This window comes from Pantherophis guttatus, chromosome 2 (genome assembly GCF_059756535.1).
Source record: "Pantherophis guttatus breed Tessera chromosome 2, ASM5975653v1, whole genome shotgun sequence".
NCBI lineage: Eukaryota > Metazoa > Chordata > Lepidosauria > Squamata > Colubridae > Pantherophis > Pantherophis guttatus.
This window is the reverse complement of record NC_142064.1, coordinates 131,558,572-131,572,785: the sequence shown is the minus strand read 5'-3', so window position 1 is coordinate 131,572,785 and position 14,214 is coordinate 131,558,572.

Here is a 14,214-nt window from a genome sequence, read left to right as displayed (position 1 = left end):
ATCAGACCATATGTTATATTCTTTTAAGTCATTTTTCCTCTTAATGAGGATCATATGCTTAGCAAGACGGGTCTGGCATAAAGGCAGAAATCTCAGAAACTGGTTTGTTCAAACAGCACTTTGATCCTATTCGAACTGGGATGGGTTCATCATCTGCAGTGATATTCTTCATTTTCACATTTCCCTTGTGCATCTCTTCAGCCCCACTCCATCCCCGGCAAATTTTGAAGGTGTATTTTTTTTTCCTAAATTGAATTCTGGAATTTACACCTTCACTTTTTTTTTTTTTTTTTTTAGATTGTGCTGCTTTACCTCTATCTTTTAGATCAGGGGTGTCAAACTCGATTTCATTGAGGGCCGCATCAGGGTTGTGTTTGACCTTGGCAGGGCGGGGGGGGGCATGGTCAGGAGCAGAGGTGGGTTTCAGCAGGTTCTGACCAGTTCTGGAGAACCGGTAGCAGAAATTTTGAGTAGTTCATAGAACCGGTAGTAAAAATTCTGACTGGCCCTGCCCCCAGCTATTCTCTGCCTCTCAAATCCCAGATAATCGGGAGGAAATGGGGATTTTGCAGTATCCTTCCCCCAGAGTGGAGTGGGAATGGAGATTTTATAGTATCCTTCCCCTGCCACACCCACCAAGCCACACCCACAGAACCGGTAGTAAAAAATTTTGAAACCCACCACTGGTCAGGAGGCGTGGCCAGCTCGATGTCACTTGTGTCGGGGGTGCCTGTGATGGCCCAAGTGCACTGCGGCCCTCCCGAGCTCCGTTTTTGCTGGCAGAGGCACCATAGACCGGTCCTTCACAGTTTCCTGGGCAGCTGCATGGGCCAGATCTAAGTACCCTGTTGTCTGGATGCGGCCTGCGGGCCTTGAGTTCAACACCCCTGTTTTAGATTCTGAGTAAAAGGGATATTTTTATATTCTAATATTAGAATATCCTAATATGCAGACCCTAAAATAGTACTGTAATGCAGAAAGAGGGAGACAGGATTGTGAAGATACAGACAACCTTTTTCGGATACTGTCCAAATTATACAATTCTTTGATGCAATTCTTGACCACATGAAGCTCCCTGGGTTGATCCAATAAGTCCAATTTTTTAACGTTGTGCTGCACGTATCCATTTCTTCATTATTTTCAACACAGAACTACTAATATAATCATAGGAGGACTCAGAAGTTAACAGTTAGGGGCATTTGGAAATTCAGAAATGCCTCTTTTTACAAAATCCGTACACAAAAACATGCACACAGTACAGGCGTTAAGAGCCTTCTGTGCACTTGCTTACAATTATTACTGTGTTCAGAGGGATGAATGGCTGGCAGGCAAAAGGGGAAAGTGATTTAAGGCATTTCCATACCATATGAGGCTAGTTGCACTCCTCGATCTTTAACAAAGCTGCTTGAAGCCAAGTTGCAGTCATCACTTCTGCAAACCTCCAAACACCGACAACAGATGGGAACCCACCATGAGCCAATCAGTGCTCATTTCCAGCTGACCAATAGAAGAATGCGACATATTACCCAACTTCATGTCCCATGAGATCTATCCCAGAATCCTGAAGCAACAGAAATCCCTTCATCTAAACCTCACCACACAAAAGGGGAATAACGTAAATTTCTAGCAGCTCCATCTTTCCCACTCCTTTCAAACACATGTTGTGTGCATTTGCAGCACAGCAAAAAGACTGTTTTGCTCTGGTTTTTAGATAAACTGGCTGAACCAGGTTAAAAACAGCAACAGAGTGATTCCGTGATTCAGAGCTAATTTTGAACTGATGCAAAACATCAACAATAATAAAACAGGTGGAGTTGCTCCTAGGTAGTAACTCATCCCAATCTATCTAAGGTATGGGTGAATGGAGCAGATTTATTTGCAGAAAAATGCAATCCATTTAATTGTTAAACAATTTAACAATTCAGATTAAGTTCTGCAAGCGATAATAGCAACAGCTTTTACTTATATACCGCTTCACAATGCTTTACAGCCCTCTGTAAGCAGTTTATAAGGTCAGCATATTGCCCCCCCCCCCCAACAATCCGGGTCCTCATTTTACTGACCTCGGACGGATGGAAGGCTGAGTCAACCTTGAGCCGGTCAGGATCGAACTGCCGAACTGCTGGCAATAGGGCAGTGAGCAGAATTAGCCTGCAATACTGCATTCTAACCACTGCACTACCACGGCTCTAAAATGGGAGAAAATGGAAAACGACAAATGTAAAAGAAATTTCATGCGGAAGGAACAGTCAAAAGAAGAACAGCCCTCTGGCACTAGATGGACGACAAGAAACTCAACCAGGCAGCCACAAAATTTTAGGCTTGTTTATTTAGAGGTTAATAATTCTGGCCACTATTCTGTGTTACTCAGAAAAAGTGCATCTGACTTCAAGGGCAGTTTAAAGTGTTCCATTATTGTTGACTCCTGGCAATTGCCTGGACAGGTCTCTGCAGTTTTCTTGACAAGTTTTCAGAAATGGTTTCTGCTTGCTTCCTTCTTAGGACTAAGAGAGAATGACTGGCCAAAGGTCACCCAGCTGGCTTTGTGCCTAAGGCAGGACTAGAACTCACGGCCTCCCAAGATTCTAGCCTGATGTCTTAATCACTACACCAAACTGGCTCACTTTGAGTCAGTTTTTGACTCATAGCAACTGAATAGACTAATCCTTGCAGTTTTCTTTTGCAAGCACCCTTGCCTCTTTCCTCATGTTGAACGAAAAAAAGATTAGCCCAAGGTCACCCAGCTGGCTTTCTGCCTAAGGTGGAACAAGAAATCAGGGTCTCCCAGTTTTTAGCCTGATGCCTTTAACTACTACATTAAACTGGCTCTCCTAAATGTTTATAGGAGGGAGAAATATTATGCGATTTCTATAGCTTAGAAATTAGCAATAGCACTTAGATTTATATACCGCTTTACAGTGCTTTACAGCCCTCTCTAAGAGTCTAAGAGTCAACCAGTGTGGATTTGATTAAAATCGAGTTGATTTAAATCACAATTTAAATCATGATTTAAATCGCTAGTAAAAAGGCTTGATTTAAATCAACTCGATTTAAATCATAATTTTTAAAGAGCAACTGTCATCTCTGCTACTCCTTTGACCCACTGTTAACTCACCGATAGTCCCAGTGTTGCAGAATATACAGCCTCATGCTACATAACTAAGCTCCAGTTCATGCTGAATAAACTAAATTATTTATGTATCTTAAATAGAAAACTATCTTATGATAGATTTTTACCCCAAAAGTTTTTTATTAAAATAAATTCGATAAAAATCAAAAAAATCCGATTTAAATCAAAAAAATCCAATTTAAATAAAAAAAAATCTGATTTTTTTGATTTTTTAAAAAAAAATCATTGATTTTTATCCACCCTGGAGTCAACCTATTGCCCCCAACAATCTGGGTCCTCGTTTTACCCACCTCGGAAGGAGGGAAGGCTGAGTCAACCTTGAGCCTGGTGAGATTCAAACTGCCAAATTGCAGGCAGGTGGCAGTCAGCAGAAGTAGCCTGCAATACTGCACTCTAACCACTGTGCCACCGTGGCTCAAGAAACTAGCAAGGAACCTACAGGTAAAGGTGCTATTATGATCAACATCATTGTCATTACTATTGCAATGAAGTACAGAAAATGCCATCTCTCCATTGCCATCCAGTGGTCACCCAGGCTTTTGCAGCCTAGATCTGGTAGCCTTACATTTCTATGGGGAAGTCTCAATCGTTCATATACATGCACAGAAGTGGTAAAACTAACATTTTTAGATGTTTAAACTAACATCCTAATCTAGGTTGCATATGAGTTTTAATTACTTTTCTCATTTAGAACAGAAAAATTCTTGTACGTTTGAAGATCAGGAGTGAGTCATTTTTATGGACTGGGATTTCATATCATGACAAAAATGAACAGCAAGCTTGGCTTCTCTCTACATTTACTCACACTGTCTTCCCAATCACCTAGGAATCTAATACCAGGTAAGTAGCAAACGATGGGAAAGGTTTTAGAAATGAGACAACACACAGGAGCCCTCCTGTGGCCAACTAAAAGATGGCAAGTCTTTGTTACTAATGAAAAATCCAGAGACTTTTTAATAGATAGAATACTTTATTGGCCAATTGTGATTGGACATCCAAAGAATTTGTCTTCAGTGCATAAGCTCTCAGTGTACATGCAAACCAAGTAATATAATCATAAGATAGCAATAACAGAAGGTAGTAGAAAAGATAAGAAGAATAGTAATACAGCCATACTATCCTTAAAAAGGTAAATATCTTTAGACATAAGACAATACTGTGGGAATTAGGTGTTCGGCAGAGTGATTGCACAAGGGGGAAAAACTGTCTAATTGTTTTGGCATGCAATGCCCTATAGCTGCATCCTGAGCGGAGGAGCTGAAATGGTTTACGTCCAGGATGTGAGGGGTCTGTAGATATTTTCTCAGTCCTCTTCTTTAAATATTTTCTATGATAGTGGACTGATTAAAATGAACTGCAGGTCGTCCTTGCTTAACAATGGTAATTGGGATTGGAATTGCTAAACAGTGCAATCATAAAATGTGATATCACGTAACTGCAATAACAGTTTTGGCAGTCCCAGGTTACTGTCATTAAGCAAATCACTATGGGTCATTACATGAGAACCTCGTGGGACTGCAACTTCTGACTTCTTGCTGCCTTCCCTATTGACCAGGGCTGTCAACTCGCGGCCCACAGGCCAGATATGTCACACGCTGGCCATGCCCACGCCCAGTTTACCAAAGGGGGAAAAAGTCACGATACATCACGTTACAATGCTGTGACGATGTGGGTTTGACACCCCTGCTATTGACTATGTTTGTGGCAAGCTGGCAGGGAAGGTCACAAATTGTGACCACATAACCTTGGGACACAACAATAGTCAAAAATCCAGGTAGATTACTGAGGAGCCATATTGCAGTCACATGATCGCGAGGGAGCTGCAACAGGCAGAACTTTAAGGACCCCTCATTGCAAGTTTGAATGGTCACTGAATGAGTGGTCATTAACCAAGGACCACATGCAAAGGAAAAAGACCGCATCTGTTAGAACCATGATGGCGAACCTATGGCACGCGTGGTAAGGACTGATATCCCAGCGACGTCGAAGCTGTTCCAGGAGAGCTCTTTATGAGCCAGATTGCCTCCTGAGGTGCGACGCAGCGGAAGCCCCCTGTGCCCGTACAGTCGCAGCGGGAGAGCTCCTTATGAGTCAGTCTGCCTTACAACTCTGTTCTATGTTAAGCCAGGCCGCCTTACAACCTGTGACAGGAGAGCTCCTTGTGAGCCAGGCGGCCGCCTACGAGAGCACAACGCGGCGGAAGCGACCAGCATCCTTACAGCCGCGGCGGGAGAGCTCTTTACGAGCCAGTCTGCTTCTAAATCAGTGTTGTCACCTAACGCAGGACAGCTCCTTGCAAGCCAGGTGGCCTTCTACTGGAGCACAATGCGGCTGAAGCACCCGGCACCATTACAGCTGTGGCGGGAGAGCTCTTTACGAGCCAGGCCGCCTTTCAACTCAGCGCTAAATCACCTGAGGCAGGAGATCTCCTTGCGAGACAGGCTCCCTTCTCCTGAAGCTCAGTGTGGTGGAAGTGTGGCGGAAGCCATCCCCCCAGTTCAACTCAGCTCCACCGCACATGCATGCGTGCCTCCCGCCGGCCAACTGATTTTCAGGTCTCTGCCGCGCATGTGGGGGGGGCGGGGTGCATGCGGGAGACACATGCACATGCACGGGGCCCCTGGGAGTGTCCTGTGTGCATGCGCAGGGGTCACACGTTCATGCACAGGGGGCGGGGGAGGTCACATGCGCATGCATGCGGGGGGGGTGGCAAGCACAGGGGGGTTGTGTGTGCATGCATGGGGGGCAGGACACACGGGGTGCACGCGCATATTGCATCATGGGTGCTGGCGCGCGCTGTCAGCACACAACAACAAAAAGGTTAGCCATCACTGCGTTAGAAAGTGAACTGCCCAGTTGGTCAACTGATTCTGCACAAAATGTTTTGTAAAAAAGAAAGCAAAAAAAAAAAAATGTTTCCTGAGGAATGGACGGGGGAGGGGGAAGAATTGGGAAGGGCCATTTAGGTCATCAAGCCCCTGCTCAGTATGATTCCAAATTAAAACAATCCCCACAGATGGATATCATCAAGTGGTGTTGGAAAATCATTATTTTCATATTCCGACAAAGGCATACTGCCAACTATTAGCGCAGTCCAGGTTTCACCGATGAAAACTGTCCTTTGATGTTTCCTAAGTCAGGAAAAGCTCTTGCTCCAATGTGCAGTTAGTCAAAATTTGCAGGGGAGTTGGGGTCTTTGAGATTGCATCCACTATTGGCGAAGGCTAAAAGCAGCTACAGTTCCGGGTATGGAACTGGAGGGACAGAAAAGGGATTTAACACAGATTTGTCCTCCTCAACATGGCGCCTTCTTAATGTGTTGAGACCCCAAGTCTTAGATTTCTTGATATTTTAGCATCAAACTGATGAAAACTAAGTCTTTGCAGCCGAACTGAGAAAGGTTCAAAGGTCTCACATTGTTCTTATTTTAAGATGTTGAACCCCATATGCTGAAAGGTGCTTGGAGTTATAATTCAGCATGAACTGAACCAGCCACATGTTTTTATTCATGCTGCAATATACACGTCTTATAAAATTCAAAATAACAAGGAGAAATAACAGACTCCTGGCTTCTTACAAACTAACAGTTTTATTGTAGGACAAGCTTTCCTGGATTCTGTTCCACTTTACCTAATCTGTGGAGGGAAGCATTCTCCATGCATGAGAAATGCACAGCTGAAAACTAGAGTGAGGAACATAATGATATAGAATATAGAATAACAGAGTTGGAAGGGACCTTGGAGGTCTTCTAGTCCAACCCCCTGCTTAGTCAGGAAACCCTACACCACTTCAGACAAATGGTTATCCAACATATTCTTAAAAACTTCCAGTGTTGGAGCATTCACAACCTCTGGAGGCAAGCTATTCCACTGATTAATTGTTCTAACTGTCAGGAAATTTCTCCTTAGTTCTAAGTTGCTTCTCTCCTTCATTAGTTTCCATCCTTTGCTTCTTGTCCTGCCCTCAAGTGCTTTGGAGAATAGCTTCGCTCCCTCTTGTTTGTGGCAGCCCCTTGGAACACTGCTATCATGTCTTCTTTTCATCAGACTAGACATACCCAGTTCCAGCAACCGTTCTTTATATGTTTTAGCTTCCAGTCCCTTAATCATCTTTGTTGCCCTTCTCTGACTCTTTCTAGAGTCTCAACATCTTTTTTACATCATGGCAACCAAAACTGGATGCAGTATCATGAGAAGAAAACACAACAGGCATAAGTTTAACATTACTTGCCAGTTTAACACCATTACTTGCAGGTAGGACAAAAGTACAGTAAGCCAGCACATATGATTACATACAGCCAATTTTGGTTTAGTGGTTAAAGCATCAGGCTAGAAACCAGGAAATTGTGAGTTCTAGTCTTACTGTAGGCATGAAAATATTGTTCTTGTGGATTATTCTCACAGGATTGTTGATGTGGAGAAAATAGGAGGAGGAAAGAGTATTGGGTATGTTAGCCACCTTGAGTTATTCATAAAAATAATATAAAAATAAAGGCAGGATAAAAATAAATGCATAAATTTTAAAAAAATCTAAACCTATAGTGTGTTCTGCCCCAGCTTCGGATTCCCAGAGAATGTGACACACACCAAGCTTCGCAAACACTATTTAATTCCAAACAAACCCCTTTCAAGAATGCAGGCTTCCCATGCAAAGGGTCCTTATCAAAGTTATTAAGAACAAAGTCTGACAAAGGTTGGCAACCAACCCAGAAAACCAGATATGAGAAGTCGCTCGCTCTCCAAGATGCTCTGTAGTAATGAGACATTGTTTCTAGCAAGAAAGCACTAGCTGCATGCGACTTAAATAGGCTAAGGGAGTGGCCAATTATCCTCAAGCCCTACTCTCGAGTAGACCTCCTCCTCCTGAGTAGCCACTCCTGCCTTTTGGCAGCCCTGCATGCCCGAGCATTGAGGAGAGGCTCCTCCACTTCGCTCTCTCCACTGGAAGGAGCCTCTGGAGGTTCTGAAGGCCCTGGCTGAGTCTCTGCCTCTGGCACCCCATCCTCTTCAGCCTCCTCACTGTCCGATGCGAGCGCCAGTTGCGCAGGCTGCTGGCGCGACACCACACCAGCCTCCTCGTCGTCGGGATCAGCCACGATCCGTGCCGGCCACTGGCGGGCCACAACATAGTGGTAACTCAGACAACATATGCTAACAGTTAGGAAAAGATGTAGGGTTCTGCCTTTCTCACAGGTAAAATACCTACCCATGTTTCAGATGAAGGATCAGAGCTTGTCAGTGTGTGTGTGTGTGTGTGTGTGTGTGTGGTGTGTGTGTGTGTGTGTGTGTACGGGCATGCACATTCACTTGAATAGTATGCATTTGTGGAAAGAGATACCACTACTTCATTCTTTTTTAACCTTGGCAACTTTAAGATGTTTCCCAGAATTCCCCCAACCAACATGCTGACTGGAGAATTCTGGGATATGACATCCAGACATCTTAAAATTTGACAAGGCTGAAAAACACTGCATTATCCACAATCACACTTAGCTTTTAATGTTACATTTTGCAGACATCGAAGAAGAAAATAATATTTAAAACCAGTCTTCGTGCATAATGGTGTCTATTATTCAGACAGGACAATGGCTAGGCCTGCTAGGACAAACTCACCCATTGCCCTGCATGTGCATCCTAAGACTCGCCCAATATTCCCTGTTAGGGATTGCAAACATCGGGCAACCAGGCTTTCCTTCATTACCCACCTTTTAATCAAGAAGCCTCAGAATTTCTTCTTGCAGTAATTTTAAAAAAAAAATCCTTTGTGCATCCTCCTCCCACTCCCCCAGAAAAGCACCTTCAAATTGTTTTGTCTTTTACCTGCAAGTTGCACAGCTAAAGAAGCTGCGAATCTTCCACGTATAAATCCTGCTGACTTGGTCTGCTGACATATTCCCCTATCACCTCTTTCCTTTGCTTGTTGCATTTAATTCATACTAATTAGGATAATTAGCATTGTTCTGGGCTCCCCACCCCCCTTCCTGAAAAGAGGTGTATGTATGTGTGTGCATGCATCAACACCCACACATATACCCATTTAATTGAACCTGTTAGGGATTTCTTTGTGCACCTGAACCTGCCAGGCAGTGGCCTTAGAGTTATGTCAGGATTCAAGCCATCCATTACAATTCCAAGATAGATAGCTGGATATCTAGATAGCTAGACAGACAGACAGGTAGACACAGACGGATAGATAGACAGACAGACATACACACAGACAGACAGAAAGACAGACAGATAGACATAGACAGACAGACATAGATTAGATAGATAGATAGATAGATAGATAGATAGATAGATAGATAGATAGATGATAGATAGATAGACAGACAGACAGACAGACATAGATTAGCTAGCTAGCTAGACAGACAGACAGACAGACATAGATTAGATAGATAGATAGATAGATAGATAGATAGATAGATAGATAGATAGATAGATGGATGGATGGATGGATGGATGGATGGATGGATGGATGGATGGATGGATGGATGCATGGATGGATGCATGGATAGATGGATGGATGCATGGATGGATGCATGGATGCATGGATGCATGAACAGACAGATAGAATAGAGGAAGCCTGCTTGTGTGTGTGAAATAGATTTTTCATGTGTCAATCTGCAGAGAGAGTAAAGAAGATGACCTTGACAGAAATAAACAAGATTCCTTATCAAAGCAACAAGGGGAACAATTTATCTTAAGTGAAATCATGCAGAAAGTGTGTGAAAGTGGCCCAGACAGACCCTTCCCTAATTCACCTAAGTATAGGAAGTGGAGTGGGAGGCACAGCATAATCAGACTTGCAAGATTTTGTTAATACCAACAGTTTCCATCGAAGTATTCTGAACCTTCCTGTGGAGTGGATTTCTGGCCTGGCCTACCTGTTGGGGCTGACACAATCTTAGGTGGGGTGTATAGCAGTTCCTTTCATAACCAACTCTCCCTTTGGAAGAGTGTGAAGCTTGGGGAGGGGGTAGATTTTCTCCCTTCTAGTGGTGATTTGCTCTGCATTTTTTCTCCTTCTCCATGAGCACCTCTAACTATTTCCAGGGGCTGGTTTCAGATCTGGGACATGTGCCACCAGCATGGACATTCCCTTCAGCACTAGCTGAGGGGCTCAGCTCAGTCATTACTATTGATGCATCCTTTTTCTTTGTTTCATGCCCTTCCTCCATCTTTTACCTGTTACTTGGTCTGATTTTAAACACAGGTTGGAAATAACCAGGCTGGCAGATAACAGCTGCAGAGCAGGAATGTGGGATGAAGAAGGTGGGTTTCCTCTACCTCACTCCATGCTCTCCCCTGGACCTGTCATCTATTAGTTGGGCAACTTGGGAGGTGTCTAAATCTAGCACTCTATGCATCCATCTAAACTCTCCCCCTTCCACATTAATGTTTCTTTACCTGTTAAGGTTTGATGGAAAGAGAAATTAAGCCCAGAGAATCCACCAATTGGTTTACACTTAACTTGCCTTCATAAGAAAAAGCACTCTTCATTTTGCCCTATTACTGCTGCAGAGAAACATCTGACCACGAGGATGGCATAATTTATGCCAATATACTTTTCTCCCAACTCAAGGGCTGATGGATGGTATTTCAACTTTGCCACCTGGATGTATCCTTAGGCTAACCTAAACTTTGACTGCCCCTTTCACTCCCACCAAAGGGATGCTAAATGCAAAAGCTGAAAACCCTGAGCAAGGGGAATGTTCCCAATGGAAATTCTGTAAAAGCTGATGTAAGATGATGGATGGATGGTTGATTGGTTGGTTGGATGGATGGATGGATGGATGATGTCAAGTCATTTTCAACTCCTAGCAACCACACAGATTTTCTCCATGATGATCAGCCTGTTTGTTCAGGACTCCCAATTGAGCATTAATCGCCACTGTAACTGAGTCCATCTATCTTGTAGATGGTTGTCCTCTAAGCACAAGATAGTCATACAAAGTTCTTAATGATATGTTTCCACAGAACTCTTGGATCAGGAGGTCCAAGTTATGGAGGGAGGAAGAATATTACAGCTCCTCTCCGCCAAATTTACCCCCTCTGGAGACATCACCTCATCACTATCACATCCCCTCCAATCAAAAGAAAAAGTGTGTCCCTCCACCTCAGAAGGTTTTTTCCCCACTCCTGATTTATGGAACTACTTTCTAATTAATTGCTTCTGGAAGGACATTACACACAATAAGTAAGTTTAAAACAAACTGTAGATAGCTGTTTCCTATCTGCACTGAGGGAGAGTAGGCACATTCACCAATAAGCCATGCTTTTAACTCATTATGAGGTCCAAATAGACCCAATATTTTGGAGAAAGCAGCCACCTCAATATATCCTTTTGATCTCAGGCAATGAAATGAGCCAAAATATATTCACTACCCCAATACACCTGAAGAGGTTTCCACAAAGAGATACCACCCTTGAGGATGCTTCTACAAATAGCCATTTATCTCAGCCTGTGATGGAGTATCCAAAGTAACATTGCCCACTGACTATGTAATTTGTACTGCTTTCTTCAGCTTTCTCTAGCCTGGTGTCCTTCAGACGTGCTGGGCTTCAAACTAGAGTCCTCCAGCTTTTGACTAGGCCCACTGGGAAGAAAGGAATGGTCCAACACTTCTAGAAGGCTTCAAGTTGAGGAAGCCCAAAATGCAATGCCTGTCCGAATTTTCAGACTTGTCCATGTAGAGGTGTCAGAGATCTACTCAGAACCCTTTGTATGCAAAGCATGTCCTCTTCCATTGAGCCACAGCCTTTTTGTTGTTTATGTTCATCTCCTCTGCATACTTGCATGGATGGAAAACCATAAAATAAGTTTCCTGTGGAGAACTTAAAGCTACAGAGTTTATTTAGAGTTTATGCTTGACCTGTACTCCTTCCATATTCATTGATACTCCTTTTACTTTAATTGTTCTCTCGCACATCATGGCAAAGACCCTACCTTTCTTTAATTTAATTTAATTTAATTTTAAAGAAGAAGCAATGAGCTATCTGGAAAATGTTTCGCTGAAATGTTATTTCTCTGCCCCAGGCAATATGAGCACTAATGAACACCACATTGAAGATTAAGGCCAAATTAACTAAGACATTATCTCTCTAAATATCAAGCAAGTGACCACGAACCAACACACACACAAAAAAACCCCAAGTGGAAAAAATTAATTCAGAAAGTTAGTAAGAAAAGTGATACAATCAAAGAGAGGGACGGAAAAATTCTTCCCTGCAGCCTCAAAGAAAAGATAACAAGATATTTCCTCTCCCCATTTCTGCCATAACTCACTCTTTACCAGCTGCTTCACATAGAGGGGCACCGGGTAGACTATCCAGCCAGACTAGTCCAACTCTACTACTACAGGTACTCCTCGACATACAACCCCAACTGAGCCTCAAATTTCCATTGTTATGCAAGAGAGTTGTTAAGTAAGTTTCATTCCATTGTATGATCTTTTGACACAGGTGACCTTTTTTGGTGTATTTATTATTATTATTTACTAATTCAATTTGTATGCCTCCCCTCTCCGAAGACTCAGGGCAGCTCACAATGCATTTAAAATCATTATAAAAAACATTTAAGAATTAAAAACATTAAAAACATTAAAACTCATTCACACCATTCATGGCCGGATCTCGCCAGATCGCAAGAGCGAGATCAACGGTCTCAGGCCTGCCGGAAAAGCCAGGTCTTCACCGCTTTTTGGAAGGCCAATAGGGTGGGGATGGTCCGGACCTCAGGAGGTAACTGGTTCCAGAGAGCTGGGGCAGCCACAGGTTCTTAAATTAGTAGTTGTTAAGTTAGTAACATGGTTGTTTAGTTAATCTGGTTTCCCATTGACTTTGTTTGTCAGAAGGTCTCAAAAGATGATCACATGACCCTGGGATACCGCAACCGTCACAAATACATGCCATTTGCCAAGTGTTGGGATTTTGAGAACATGGCCATGGGGATGGCTGCAATGCTCATAAGTGTGGAAAACAGCCAAAAGTCACTTTTTTCAGTGCCGTTATAACTTCAGAAGGTCCTTGAACAAATGGTTGTACGTCAAGAATTCCCCTGTACTAGCAGCACCTATCTGTATTCTCAGATAGAAAGAAAACCTTCCCATCACCTACCCACCTGAATCCTGACCTGGAGGTGCAGAGAAATCCACATTCATTCAGGTCCGGTTCATTCTTGATACAATCTCTTTGTGTTTTACCATTAATAAAGGAGAATATTTGCAGCTCAGGGTTGAAACAAGGGGTCCTTGAGGCTCTCTTGGGTTTGCTTGTTTTCTTGCCATCATTTCATTACCCTTCCTAGGTCACATCATCAGTGCTAGTGAGGAGTGCTGTTTGCTGCCAGAATATAAACTTTCAGCAAACAGCACTCCTTACTAGCACTGATGATGTGACCTAAGTAGGGTAATGAAACGACTGCAAGAAAACAAGCAAGCTCAGAGACCACCAAGGGCCCCTCATTTTACCATTAACATTTCTTAGGCAACTCATTACCACTGTGTTCAATTTCATGTTTCTCCTGGCATGCCCATGTCCCATGTGCACCAGTGGTGGGTTTCAAATTTTTTTGCTACCGGTTCTGTGGGTGTGGCTTGGTGGGCGTGGCATGGGTTGGTGGGCGTGGCAGGGGAAGGATACTGTAAAACCTCCATTCCCACCCCACTTTGGGGGAAGGATACTGTAAAATCTCCATTCCCTCACCAATCCAGGGAAAGGTTACTGCAAAATCCCCATTTCCTCCCGATCAGCTGGGATTTGAGAGGCAGAGAATAAATGGAGAGTGGGGCCAGTCAGAATTTTTATTACCGGTTCTCCGAACTACTCAAAATTTCCGCTACCGGTTCTCCAGAACTGGTCAGAACCTTTTGAAACCCATTTCTGCTGTGCACATAATAAACAGGGTGGAAACACTCTTATAGGCAGCCATTTTCATTTTTCATTCTTGGCAATATGTCACATACTGCTCCTTCTCTTCTACCAGCACTTGAATGTTCCAGCAATTTTCCCATCTTTAGTAAATATTCCACCAAGATACATACAGTACATTAATTGATTTACTCTAGTTTCCATCCTTCAAGTATA